A 15277-nucleotide genomic window follows, 5' to 3' on the forward strand; every position below is an offset into this window, starting at 1 on the left:
GCTGGCTAATTCTGTGTCCTGCCATTGAACAAAATACTGTGCATGTATGATCCTGGCCCATGGCTCTACTGCAGGCCTTACAGATTTTGTGCAGATTCACCAAATTGTTATTGTTGAGAATGTGGTTGGAATTATGGTGAAGACCTGTGTAGCCTGGTACGATGAACACATGAGATCATTTCAGCTGGAGAAACCAGGCCATCCAAAGTTCCTTCTCCAGAGTGAATTGAATGACACTGTGCCATTAGCTGCATACAGTGTTGAGGGGAAATGTATGGTTACCCTGAAGCGCCACATTGATGTTCCATTCTAGTGGATCAACTTTGAATGTTGAGAAATAATGATCACCTTAACAGCAATTGACAACCCTCAGGATATGTACACTCCATCTGAAGATGCCCTGTCAACACTGTGTTCATCAACCTCATTGGATGTTTTATCAACTGAGACTTCTGTCAACTCATCAGTTGCCTCATCTGTACAGTATGGATCGTCAGATGACACTGTGTTGCTGTCCCCCTTGAAGACTCAAGGGTTGCGGTCAGAACATTCGTCAACACAATTTGACATTCCTGATTTTCCATATGACACAGAGCTGATTCTGCTGGCAGGAAATGAAGAGTTCCTTAAAAGAGTTCTTTTGAATGATCACAGTGCGAGATCTCAAGTTTCTGATGCACTAGTCAAAAAAATGTTCCAGCACTGTGCATACCCTACTAGCAAGCAAATATGTGCTGGTGCTCAGGCACTAATTGAAAAGCATCCGTGTCTGAGGGAGCCTGGATCATTGTCTGGGTATGATGGCTGGTTATCCAGATTGAAGAATAAGATGGCCAATTACAGGCGGAAACCAAAACAGCTTGGATGCCATGAATTGGCTATCAACTCTTCACAACACAAGAGACCTGCTGCAGTAAAAAAGCCACAAAAAGCAGAGCGAAACTACCTTCCCCCTTTCCCACCTGGAGAAAGTAAACAGACATTGGAGAGGGTAGAGCTTCTCTGTGACTTCAAGATTAGAAACAACCAGAAGCCTGTTGCTGAGAAGATGGCCAGAACCTTTTCCTATCGCAGGCAGGAAATGGGGGTTGAGGACAGCCCATCTGTACGAGATCTTCTGGAGAGATGGCCTGCGCTTTTTGATGCTATTCAGGTGACTCTTGTGTGACTTAATAATTTCATGAAAGGTTTCTGAATATCACTGAACATGAGAAGAAAATTAATCACATATGTGACTATAACTATGTTTTATAATAAAGTACAGCATCATTAATATTTATTAAATCTTGCTTTTTAAGGTGAAAGAGGAATTCAAAAGTTTGACAGCCATTGATTTGGAATCGCAATTCTATTCTAATCTGGACAAAATACACGGACAGGCTCCTCAGGTTCTTCCGCTCCAAGATGAATGAATGAAGTACGGATGTTGCTTGACCAGGTAATTCAGATGTGTTACTGAATTTTTGAAGCATTGACATATGGTGCCTGACCATGAACTCATGAAAAATTTGTATTTGTATGCCACTAAGGATGCTGGTGTGGATAACCGTAGAGAGGTAGTGATTCATGGCTTGATGGTATACCTCTCTGAAAATGCTGAGCACCTTATAACACATTATCAGGTTAGTGTGGTATATGCATACAGTCATGTTTTTAACATACTTAAAAACATATGGACTTTGGATCTTCATTTTAACAGTATTGAGGAATGGTAATATAACTAAACAAATAAACTGAAGAAATGTCATTGAAAAATAATTTCTAAAGTGTAACTACTAGAAATGCAACTTTCCTTGGAGGAAAAAAAGTTAGGACGCCTCCACATTTAAGGACATGTAAGGAGAAGACAGTGTGGAGAGGAACACATTTGCAAACACTATCATAATGGTCTTTATGTTTGTTTCAGCACATCAATGGTGATCTCGACCCTGATAACCTGACACACCACACGTTGAAGATTGTCACCAAAGGGGGCTCTGCAGATGGCAGTCCTTTAGAGGCAGGGATTGTTTTGGAGGGGGTACAGGTGATTGCAGGACTACAGAGTGTCCTGAATGCGTGCGTCATCCTTGTTGGCCTGATGTATGCAGTCAATCTGTTATCCCAAACCACAGAGGTACACATTTGAATTTTTCCAAAAAATGCTACTGGAACTAGACAGTGGGAAACTGTCCCCTAAGATTCTGTCATTGAAGAACAAGTTGTTGACATAAATGTATGGCGAACATTGATGCTGCCAAAGTGTGTAAGCACACAAACATAACATCACATACCTGAATACACAAAGCAGATCATCCCATCAGCATACAGTTGCACCAGCTTATATGTAGACTTTGTGATACTGTACACTACTGTTTGGATTTTGGCTGTACTTCAGTTTTGTTTTTCATTGATAAGTTGGGTTGGGGGGGGGGCTATGTCAATGGTAGTGATGTAAACATGTTTAAATGTTCCATTTTACATACAATGTTATTTTTTGGCTTTAAGGTTAAATGTTTGTAGCTTTTCCTCTCTGATAATTAATACTGAGGTGGAGGACAAACAACGGCCGGCCACTTCATTAAAATCACACCCATGTATCTACACTGATTGTCCAATTTACCAGGTCCAATTACCGTGTAGGAGCACTTTGTAGATCTACAATTACAGACTGTAGTCCATCTGTTTCTCTGCATACTTTGTAAACCTGTTCTTCAATGGCCAGGACCCCACAGGACCACCACAAAGCTCATATTATTCAGGTGGAGGATCATTCTCAGTACTGTTAGTGTTAGTGTGTCATGCTGGTGTGAGTGGATCAGACACAGCAGAGCTGCTGGAATTTTTAAACACTGTCCACTCACTATCCACTCACTGTCCACCCTATTAGACACTCCTACCTTGTCCATCATGTGTGTGTGTGTATGTATATATAAAGTCAGAGACAGTAGCTCATCTGCTGCTGTACAGTGTGTTGGTCATTTTCTAGTCCTTCGTCAGTGCTCACAGGACGCCGCCCATAGGACTTATAAAATGGATATTTTTGGTTGGTGGACTATTCTTAGTCCAGCAGTGACACTGCGGTATTTAAAAACTCCAGCTGCTGGACTGAGGACCAGCCGACAGCTGATTTAAAAACTCCAGCAGCTCTGCTGTGTCTGATCCACTCATACCATCACAACACACTAACACACCACCACCACATCAGTGTCACTGCTGAGCTGAAAATGACCCACCTCCTTAATAGTACCTGCTCTGTGGGGGTGCTATGGGGGTCCTGATCATTGAAGAACAGGGTTACAAAGTATGCAGAAAAACAGATGAACTACAGTTTGTAACTGTAGAACTACAAAATGCACTGGCCAGTCGGTGTATATGAAAAGTGGCTATGACTGTAGTACTGATGCACACATACAATTTGTTTAATGATACACTGTTTGCTTTAACTGTTTACTGTTTGTTTTTTCCTTTTCCTGCATTTGTTATGCATAAACATAGTAATGCATGTGACGTAATGATGTTTCAGCACACCTGAAGGGTAATGTAGTTGAAAAAAATGTATTTGCTAACAGCATGCAAGACCAGCATAAGTGTTTTTAGGGGAGCTAAGCAGGTAATAACTAGCATCCAAAGCTGGGAGCAGGGACAAACTTTGATTCAGTAAATGACAATCATGACATGATATTTTTATTTATGTTAAATATGATGGAATTTTGACAGGGTGATTATTACCATCTAATCCAGTCAGACAGGATTTGTTAGCATTTATGTATTAATATGGGCTGAATCTCAAATTGCTCGCTACTCACTACGTAGTGCTCTTCAAGAAATTACACCCAAATAGTGCCCTATGACTGAGTCATGGAGCCTTTGTCTACATTTTAATTACTTCCTAATAAACATTAAATGCACTATTAAGGTTGAAAACCTGTTGATTTCAAACCTCCATAGTGTATAGTTATATTTTAAAGTAGTGTGTCCAGTTCTGTATTACACACAGAAAGAAGCTGTTTGAGACTCAGCCCATATTAACAATACATAAATGGGAACCAAGCCTATCCAGCTGGAATGGTAGTTACCCGATATACAGACCCACCCATTTCAACATTAATAAGCTAATTACTCCATTCACAGCATGATCTGATGCACTTAACATTAATAAAAACAGAAATAACTTGCATTTGACCTACCCAATGTCACAGCTGTCATTAACTGAATACAAGTTTGTCCCTGCTGGTTGAAGCTTGTATTGTATGCTAATTATTAGCTGCTTAGCTTCCTGCTTAGCTTCCCCTTTTATTTTTATTTATTATACATTTATTTTTTTGCATTAAGAACTAATTTATGGTTATTGAGTGCAACTTGTAAATCATTAAAGCAGTGCTAAAAGAATTTAACAGCAGCATATACAGTATCTGCAGAATGGCACAAGACTATCTTGAGCATAAAAATGTACATTACATCCAATTACAGAAGAAACAATATCAATGTAAATTGTAAAGCTGGGCCCAAAATTTGTGGGTTACTTAGTAATCTGCACAAATTCAAATTTAAAATCTGTTACATGGCTGTCTGTCCATGAGCCAGCTCAAACCATTTATTCACAATTTGATCAAATCCACTTTTAAGAAGTCCTTTTAGAAGTAGTGATCCACTGGAATGCTTTTGAAAGATCAAAAAAAAGAGCTGCACAAGGCTTCTCCTTATCTAAACTATACAATTTTTAAAACCAGACTGATGTACGATTAGAAAAATGTGCCGAAATGAATAATTTAAGCTGATTATTTACTCTTTGTGTGTTTTTGGCCAAGCATGGTAATTTGGAGACAACCACAGGAACCACCCCCATCACTACTAACAGGAAGCCAATGCAACTGTCGAAGAACAAGGAGTAATGGGAGTTGTGCACTTGGTGGAGAAAAGAACGCTGGCTGCTGAGTTTTGGATGTACCTGAAGACGATTGATCAGTTTAGCTGTAAGGTCATAGAAAAGTGAGTTGCAGTAATCCATGTGAAGAACATGAAAGTATCAACTTAGACCTATAATTGTTGAGTTCAGATGCTTCACTCCCTTTATGTAGAGCAGTTACATTTGCAAACTACCAGACCTTAGGAACTATCCCAGTTAAAACTGAAACATTAAAAATACTTTATGTAGCTGGCTACACGTGTTAGATTAACTCTAAAAGAGTTACTAATAACAGTAAACTCCTTTTTTAGGAAAGCAACTTGAAATGCATGAAAATGCTTATTAAAACACAAGGTCTCCAATGCTGTAACAACTAAAAGAACTTGCTGATCTTTGACTATGATAGTCTGTTTTCTGGAAAACAGGGATTTCTTGAACAACATCCGTACAAACAACCAAATCAGGACGATACTTATCCCCATGGTACTTTATCCATTTGACTGATAACACATTGGTGTTGAGCAACACATTCAATTTGGGAGCAATCTCTTTACCTGCGGTGAAATCTGACAATGAAATTTCCTTTCCTGGACCAAATATCAACTTATTCTGGCTGAAATATTCCCAGTTGTATGACAAAGGATGCTGGTGTTTCCTTGCCAAGCTCAATGTTATATTTTTGAAGCATTTCTGTTGTCTCTTAATTGTGTTTCGCTTCAAATCGCATACACCACATGTGAATTACTGGACCAATTTTTCGTATGCAACAGGGATAGTGAATCATGAAATGGTGTTTGGGTAAAAGATTTTTTTCAGGAAACAGGCTTTTGAAAAGGCAATGATGTTCAGCAATCAAATGTTTCAAATAGACAGTGATGCCCTCAGTCAACATTGGTGTGAAACCTATGTTAACTGTAGCAGCAGTAACAAAAGATGCCAGTAACCGTTATTTACCCCCACCACGTCACCAAATAGTAGTGGCATATTGCACAGGAAACACCATGACTGTATAGCATTATGGCCCAGATCGTTGCTCCTATTGCCTAATTTCACAGCAGGGGGCCGATTTCTCCTTTACACAAATCCATAATAACAACAAAGCCAAATAAGCTGTGGAGACCTAGGTTATCACTTGTTACTTGAACAACAGTTGCATGTATGCGCCCACCCATAGCTGTGACGTCAAAGCCCTCACTTTCAAGAAATTTAATATCTCCAACAAGAGGTTCCAAAATCGAGCTAAACCCATACGTCTTAAAAATGAGAGAGAGCACACAAGTGTATATTAAGCAAACATGAATTGTATCTGGGTGAAAAGTTTCTTAAAGTAAAATAAATACCCCCTAATTTATGTACACTCTTTAGATCCTAATGGATTTGCAGTTTCAAAAGTGTCAAAACAATCTGTAAAGCATTTTTTTCTTTACAAAAAAGGGGATGGCTCCTTTAAATCCCCACATACACGAGCACTAGGTAAACAAGGTGAGGAAGAGGAGTTTTAGGGCGGGGGTAAGTGAGGGGGATGAGGGTGATGAAGAAGAGGGGGTTAAGCAGGGGGATGAGGATTACCTTATCAAAAGGACAGAGGTGCCAACTCCCTGCAAGGATGGCGAACATCAACACTCCTTGATGGTTGCCACCCTGGAGGGTTATTGTGTGACCTTATGGTCGGCAATCAAAAAGGTCCATACCAACAATGCAGGGAGTTGACCACCCTCCGGTCAGAAGATAGAAGCTTAATTTCTCTCAGAGGGAACACTGTATAGGCAAACTTGTCACTTACAACAACCTGGTCATATGTACCTGTGCTTTTGTTTCTCCTTTTATCAAACCTAACACCAAGTACTTTCTCCACAGGATTTGCTTTGCCTCAGAATTTAATTGTGTGAAAGGGTTTTCAATTTCACTTAAAGACTGCTTAACTTGATCGACACATTGTGTATTTTCTGAAGGTAATTGTTTGAGGACTGTCTCTAAACTGATTGTATTTCAATAACAAATTCTTTTAGAGAACAAGCCAAATTGTTCACTATGCCCTGACCAACTCCTGCCGCCTGAACCTGCGCAACAGCTGAGGCACACATATCCAGAATATTTTTGTTAGACACTTCCAGTACAGAAATGGTGTTTGGACTCAAATCATCAAAATCTTCCTGCACAACATCAATACCACTTTGTCCCTCTTTAATAACGAATTCCTCATTACATGTTTGCATTGCAATTTTATGTTCAGGTGCTCATTTAACACGCTTTCGAAATCCAGAAAACATACCCGACCCATGGAAACATCCTATTTCTCCACATTTCAATCCAAGTGTTTTATCAGGGCACAGCCCATGAATTACCTTGAAGTGTCTAACAAGCAAATTGGCATTAGAGTGGTGCAACTGGCATATGAAACAAATCATCTTAGCAGGCCTTTAAAGCACTGTGTTTACTGTACAAATCTAGCCCTCAACACAGCCACTCAGGCTCTCTTACTTTTCCAATGTCTATCTTGTAGACTGTCGTCTGAATAAACTTGTACGTTACGCAGGCTCTCCCAGTAAGCAGCACCAAAAACAAAATGTGCTTTAAACAACATCAAAAGGCACAAAGAGAACCAGCTGCCTTACAGGGGATTGCCACCTTGTCCACTACAATGTAGAATGCATGAATGCGACTTCTTGCTGTACCAACTACAAGAAGGTAGGGCTGACGTCTTTCTTCAATGGAGTCGAGATGTTCCTGAATGCTGGCTCCTGCCTTAAAATAAACAAACACCAAGAACCTCAATTACTACTCAAGATATTTATCCTTGAAGCAAATCTGGTTTAGCAATACACATAAGTAGATAAAAAATGTCCAGTATTTCATAAGCACCCCATTAGATACAATTATTAAAAAGGGAATAAATTAACACAGACCTTTCTAAATACAAGATACCCTGTAGCCTCGGCAACCGACATCTTGCCTGGTTTTTTGCGGCCTTGCACAGAAGGTGGGAGTAAATGAAGCAGCAGTATGAGTGAAGAAAGGTCACTGTCCCATCCTAATAGAAGCAACATAACGATAAAGTCAAAACTGAGGAGGATAACAAAATAGACAAAAGTAATTTTTGTGCCAGTAGTACTATATATCAGAATTAGATCTTACAGCACAATTAGTAAAACATTTTATTCAATGTCTACTAAATGTAGCTTCAATCAGTTCTTGAACTTCACGTGAATGAGCGAGACCTTTTCTCAAGGAACTTTGCAGAAGTACTCACGCCAAACAGCAACACAAAGCCTTGCTCAATCTGCAAAAAAAATTACTTAAAAGGCCAAAAATTGTCGCCTTATAAACGTTGTTTTACCAGCCATTATGACAGGAATACCTACCAATACCTACTAATACCTTTACATCTTTAAACCGAGGAAACACAGAGCATATCGCATATCTGCGGGTCATGGACCATCTTCTGGCAGTAGCTGAATGTGAGTCTCATCTTCTGTTTGACTAAGGCTTCATCAGAAGAATGCTTCAGAGAGATATTGCCTCTCTGATCTGATCTTCATTCAGTTGTGAGTCTACTTTGAGTGAAGGTGGTAGTTTTGAAGTTGGTCCTCCCAAACAGGAACTGCTTGATGGTTTTGGGCTCTCAGTGGATGTTTTTCTTTGGATTGTCTTGAGACGCCAAGCCAAGTAATCAGATCCGCTTTCTGAGTCATAGTAATGCTCCTTTTACAGAGGAATATTTATATATATATTAAAAAAAAGTCAATTCTACAGATCAAAAGTAGTTGTCGTAAATGAAAGTGCAGCTCTATTCATACTTACATAGCCATTCTTGGAATAAGGGTCCTTTAAGTATGGGAACAGAGAAACAATTCCCTTGGCATAGAGCTTTCTTACATGTCTTGGTGGCGATGTCCTTAAAACAATCCAACAAATACAGGGTAAGCAAACTGAACCTTACAACTTAATTTATACAAGTTCCAAGTTAAAAACTTGTGATGTCAGTTTAATTCAGTTTGCATTTTTCTTACCAAATAAAATCCATAAGAACAACCTACCCATGAGTCTGGGTCATTTCTGCAGTCAATATGTTGACCATTTGTCTTCTGGTTGTGTCGGTCAACATCTTGGTTTGTGTGTATTCTTTAATTACCCTTTATCTCCAGGTTTCTTCAAAAGTATGTTTTCAATGACCTGCAAATGAAACAAAATTCAAGCAAATTACATCTGTAAGATGTAACAAACTGTCAACATTAAATCATATTTAAAAATGCATTTAACCAACAAATCAATAAATCTCATCACACAGAAACAGATTTGTAACAGGTAATCTTTAAAGTACAGGTACAATTATATGTACATAAACAGCCATATTTTCCTGCAGCCTGGTAATCCTTTCATAATCTAGCCAATAGCCAGATAGAATTGAATACACCAATCACAAAACACTAGTCCAACTGAGGCGATTCTGAATACAACTTCTATCCGACTGAACAAGCTGGGTAACCATGTAAATAAATAGAAAAATAAGTCTGGATCTGATTACATTTTAAATTGCAAAGATTAAGCACATTCTGTTCATGTGCATTTGCACTGTGTTTATCAGATTTGTCAGTAAAGCATATAAACGCCTCACCCTTAAATCTAATGTACAATCTACAGCACAATCTGAATTAATTCGGACTGGTGAAACTCTTTGCATTTAAATCATATCTAGGAAGTAGAAAGGAGTTTCTCTCAAATTTTATCCAATTTTTATACAGGACACTGCATCAAATGGAAGAAAAATGAGGACCTTTCAGTACATTAAACACTTCTTTGAATCCATATTAAAATACTTACGCGTTCAGCTTTGCTATCTTCTCTCTGCCGTTTATTTGGAGGCAGGATGACTCATCTGAATCACAAGATGATAGATCAGCAGAGGAGTTCAGTGATTCATCTGGAGAGACCTCTGGTGAGAGAACATATCATTAAAACTTTGTACAGAACATAAGTAAAATTAGCTTTAACAATTCCAAAAAGACATTAAATTTTATATGGTTTTACAGTAACATTTACACTTCATGTAATCTTAATTTTATTCCCTTAGCTAGTTGCACAATTACACATACTTCTCTGCAGCTTGGAACAAAATCCTGAGACACTGAGTGGACCTCTGAATACTGAGCTTTAATCTAAAGTGGAGCAATGTTGTTAGTAGGGCTGCACAATATTTATCAATATTGTGATATGAGATTGCTCAAAAAACATCTTCAGAGCAGCGATTACAGATCAGACAAAATTACCTCACACACGCAGTGCCAGAAAGGGGTATGGGACCTTAAAATATTTGGGAACCACTAGTCTAGCATGTAAAAATCTTTCAAAGTGGGAGAGCAGTGAGAAAAAGGAACTTACGTATTTCATCTTTTGCCACCAGCTTTAATATGCCACAATTTGGATCCTTTAGCAAATCCTCAAAAACATCTTTAATTTGTTCCAAACATCATCTTTAATTTGTTTGCATTAGACTTGCGGAATTATTAGCCGTAGTATTGTTCATATTACTCTTTTAAGATGCATTAAAGAAAGCTTATTTCTAGCATTGAAAGCTTAATGGTTATATTGTACAATTCTAAGAGCTAAGAGTCAGCACATAAGGCTGTGTGCTGACTAATGGTGGAATACCTGTTATCTGACATCCTTATGTAATACCTCGAAGCTGATAGTAGTAGACCCTGGGATTAGCATACCACACATGTGGTTCATCTGGTCAGATAAGCAGAGCCATTGTCTGGAAAGCGGGGGGAGTTGATAAACACAGGAAATACCTTAAGTCTCGAGCGCATCCTTAAACTTTTATGATGTGGATTGGTGAGATGGCCTAACGCACACATTGGAGGCTGGGGTAAGGAAAGAGCTGTCATGCGACTATAAAAAAGGGAGTCAGATGAGAAGGGGTCAGAGCTTACTTGGGAGATACATGATGCATGTTCTCTGTTTGTAACCTCTCCAGAATTCTATAATAAAACCGTTTGTTTCACTTCAGTCTGATCTACTCTTCTCATTTGTTTTGCATCAACAAACACGCAGGACTGGTTTCGTCCACAATTTGGTGACCCCGACGTGATGCAAAGGAGACCATTAGAAAAACAGCCTTGATCTTCCTCCATTACTCATCACAGGCGTGCCATTTAAAAAGGTAAGCAGAAACCTATTTAAATAAATTCTGCATATTGACAACTGCTAAATTATGGATGGGTAAAAGAGGTTGGATCAGGTGATTAAATTTAAAGGACTGAATTGGAACAAACGTAAGGTGAGAATAATGAAAAACATTTTTGGGTAAATGGTAAAGTGATACTGAGTGATTAATAAGGTATTGGGTCTGTGTTTTGCCGGGAATTGGTGAACCTCCCATCATCTGATGAGGTAATGGGATAAGGACTGGGTTGAAAGCCCCTGGGATTGGCTCTCCCTAAAACAGGGTTGGAGTCCCTGAGGTTCAAGTCCTCTAAAGTACCGGGTTGGAGTCCCTGAGGGTGGTCCTCTAAAGCGCCCATTCGTGATAAGTTTGAAGTTCCTCACATGCAGCAAACCTAACGGTGATAACTGAGCATTGTGAGTCGAGCAAGTAAAACTTAGAAGACGTCTTGGTGAGTACCAGTTTTTGATCAACATGGCTGAATACAGTAAAAGAGATTTAGAAAAGGAATTGGATAATACAGTTGGGGTGGGGAATTGGCAATGGAAAACATAGGAGGAACAGAATCATTTTGGCTAAAGCGGTTTATGACTTAGAGATAGACCCAAAAAAGTGGAAAAAAAGTGAGAGCAGAAACAGAGAAACTGTTGAGAAAATGGATGTTATATAAAGAACTGTCTCCCCATGACCAGATTTCTTTGGGACAGGCGTTAAATGATTTTACAGCTAGAGCAATAAAGGAATTAGACGAGGCTAAGGCAGAACATGAAAAGGCAGGAATGTTTAAGAAGGGAAAAGCCAGGAAGAGGTTATCAGATGCAGAACAGGAAATAGCTAAGGTCAGAAGGTTGAAGTGCACATATAATGGCAACCTGGATAGAATGGTGTGGAGTGGTGCGGAGTGGTGCCCAAGTATCCCCACCCTCCTACGATAACCTAACGCCAGACATATACCCAGTCATTAACGTACAGGCACAATAGATATAAGACCGCAACAGCCCGGCCCCCTCGACGCAATGTACTGAGCGCGTTCGGGAGTGGGTGTGTCAAACCCAGAACCAACCATATGCAGCCCAGAACACCCCGCTCGAACATAATTTTAACCCCAATAACCCCTTTTGTAACAGAATAGCACATGAAAAACCAAATGCACCGAACGTATACACAAAGTCTGAGGGTGACCCCGCCGGTCAGCAGCGCCCGACCCAATGTGGCTCCCCACTCTTACGTGTTGTAGGAGGTGGAGCACAAGGGAACGCAGAGCCATGCCCCTTGGTGATGGAAATGGGGGGTTCCCCGGAGGCCATCCAAACGTGTGGTGGACAGGCGCCCCACCCACCTCCCACTGATCCCCAGTGTCAGCTCGAGCAGACACCAGTGGAGGTCACGTGTATTGCAGGGTAAATATCGTAAAGATCAAGATAAAGAGGCATGCTCCAGGTCTCTCGCGAACCAGGGTTCGGTTAGAACAAGTTTAGAAATAGACGAGAGGCTCAAAACCTTAGAACGGATGGGAGTTAATTTGGGTGAGCAATTGGCACAGTTAGAGATAGACATTAGGGAGGATGTCGATCGGGAAGATGGGTGAATACACACACGTACTCGGTCACACGTACGTAACAACCGTGGCGATGAACCCCCTTTGATGGCCCCCCTGTTAGCCACCTCACAAGGCGACATGAAATACGTCCTGTTTAACCTGTCTGATGCGGCGGGACTGGCTGAGCAGTTACCACCTTTAACAGCAGGAGGAGGGCCATGGTTAAAACAATTGGCTAAACTCACAGGAGGAGTTTGTTTAGCTATAGGGGATTTCAGAAATCTCCTTAATCGCGCCACTACCGTATTAGATGCCGCAGACGTAGAGAAACAGGCAGACATTGAGCATGTACATAATTCAGAGCGTCTCACCCGACACGCAGATGTCATTGCTGATGTCATGAGAAAAAAAAAGTGGCCAGTGCAGGTCTCCTCTACTGTCCCTTCCTACCCGTGGGATGGCAAGACCAACCCAGCTGAGTATATGGGTCTTGCAGCTGAGGATTCGACTAACAGAACTACCACACACCCAGGCCATGGGGGCGTACAGCACATATGGTTCCGTACAGCCATCCTGAAAGGCATGCCAGATTATGTTAGAAAAAAAAATGGATGATCCCAATATGGGACCAGACGCCTCACATGACTCTGGTTTTCAGCCATTTCTGTTTTATATGAACAAACATAAGGGACAGGTAGATGCCAGGACAGGTGAAGTAGACAAACTGCAGTTGGAGCTGATGAAAGCTCAACTGGCAGAGGCTCGAAAGACTTTAGGTGAGGACAAGAAAAGGACCAACCCAGGTAATATGGTGATCACCGCTGCTGAAGACAATTCTGTTAATTATGCAGGGAGGCAACCACAATCACAATCCCCCATTTCACAGCCGCTGCCTCCCCAGACCCAGCTGTTGCCAGATCAACCACCTCCAATTGTGGTTCAATATCAACCCACACCATATGGGGGTCCGTACAGGGGACGTGGTAGAGGCAGGGGGAGGGGTAATGGGGGCGGGGGCCGTGGTCCGCAGCAGTATGATTTAGGCTGCTTCAGATGTGGCGCCATGGATCACTGGGCACGACCATGCCCCCATCCGCTGGCAGGAGCACCACACCATTCTCAGCCTCAACACCAGGCCACCTACTACCCGGCCCCTCACCCAGTCCATGGGGGGGGAGAGCACTGACGGGGCCCACTGGGGGACCCTGATAGCGTGGCCATGGCAGAACCCATGCTATCACTGACTGTGGGGCACCTGAGATTGCTATTCCTGATTGACACAGGAGCCACCTTTTCTGCTATCAACTCTCAACTTCCACCAGATGAGTAGTAACTATCTCTCAGTCAGAGGTTTCTCAGGGGACTCACTGACTCTGCCCAAAACCAAGCCATTGGTTGTCTATAATGGCTCTCAGACTGTCATGCACACATTTATCATTGCAACTCAAGCACCAGTGAATTTGTGTGGACGAGATCTGCTGATGAAAATGGGGGCTTCCATTCTGTGCAGCCCCACAGGACTGACTTTAACCTGGCCAGTTGTTATGGTGAGAACAGCCCAAGCATGTATTTAATATCTGCCACAAATGATGACATGGTGGATATTTATTGGGGCCTGATCAATGATACAACTACAGGGGCATTGAATTTATTTATCCAGTGGAGACCATGGATATCTCGGATGGAACACTATGGTCCTCCTCCCGACCCCCCTCATCTCACCCTCTACTACGACCCTTCGGCGGATTTGCCCTATTATGATTTATTCCAATCTGAACTGCAAGATGCAGAGTGGGAAGTTTTTTCTCCGGGTATGTGTGTTGGGCCAGAGGGCGTGGCAGCTCCAATTACACTCACACCAGCACAATCACAGTGGTTATATCCAGGCCACATGGCAAAGCAGTTAGGGGGCATGACCAAAAGGGCAAATGCTGCCACTGATTGGGTACAGACGCAGATTCCTGACGTTTCCTTTTCCGAAGCCACAAAAACATTTTATTAGGGGTGAGACCCATAATCACATCACGTTGATTTGTTAACTAGACATCATGGTTGTGAGGCAGCTGACCATATTGACACCCCTGTCCTTTTGTCACATCTCCTAGATGCATTGTGGTCTGAGGGCCCCGATGACGTAGGGCAAAAACAACAAACTCCAGTGTCATTTAATATGACCTCGACTCAACCAATCTGGCTTCCCCAATATCGCCATAAACCTGAGGCTATGGCCTCCCTAGACCAAATTATCAAAAGGACCCCTGTCCTTTTGTCACATCTCCTAGATGCATTGTGGTCTGAGGGCCCCGATGACGTAGGGCAAAAACAACAAACTCCAGTGTCATTTAATATGACCTCGACTCAACCAATCTGGCTTCCCCAATATCGCCATAAACCTGAGGCTATGGCCTCCCTAGACCAAATTACTGATGTACTCTTTAGAGCTGGAGTGCTAGAACCATGTCAGTCTAGGTGGAACACGCCCATTTTGCCAGTTCCAAAGAAGGAACCTGGGCAGTACAGAATGGCACATGATTTAAGGGCCATTAATGCAGCCCTGGCTACCCAAACCATCCCCGTTCCTAACCCATATACCGCATCTGAAGTAGACCACAACAAAACTTGGTTCACGTGTGTAGATCTGGCCAACGCCTTTTTCTGTGTTCCGGTACATGAAGCGTGTAGG

The sequence above is a fragment of the Pygocentrus nattereri genome, chromosome 4 (genome assembly GCF_015220715.1).
Source record: "Pygocentrus nattereri isolate fPygNat1 chromosome 4, fPygNat1.pri, whole genome shotgun sequence".
Classification (NCBI taxonomy): domain Eukaryota; kingdom Metazoa; phylum Chordata; class Actinopteri; order Characiformes; family Serrasalmidae; genus Pygocentrus; species Pygocentrus nattereri.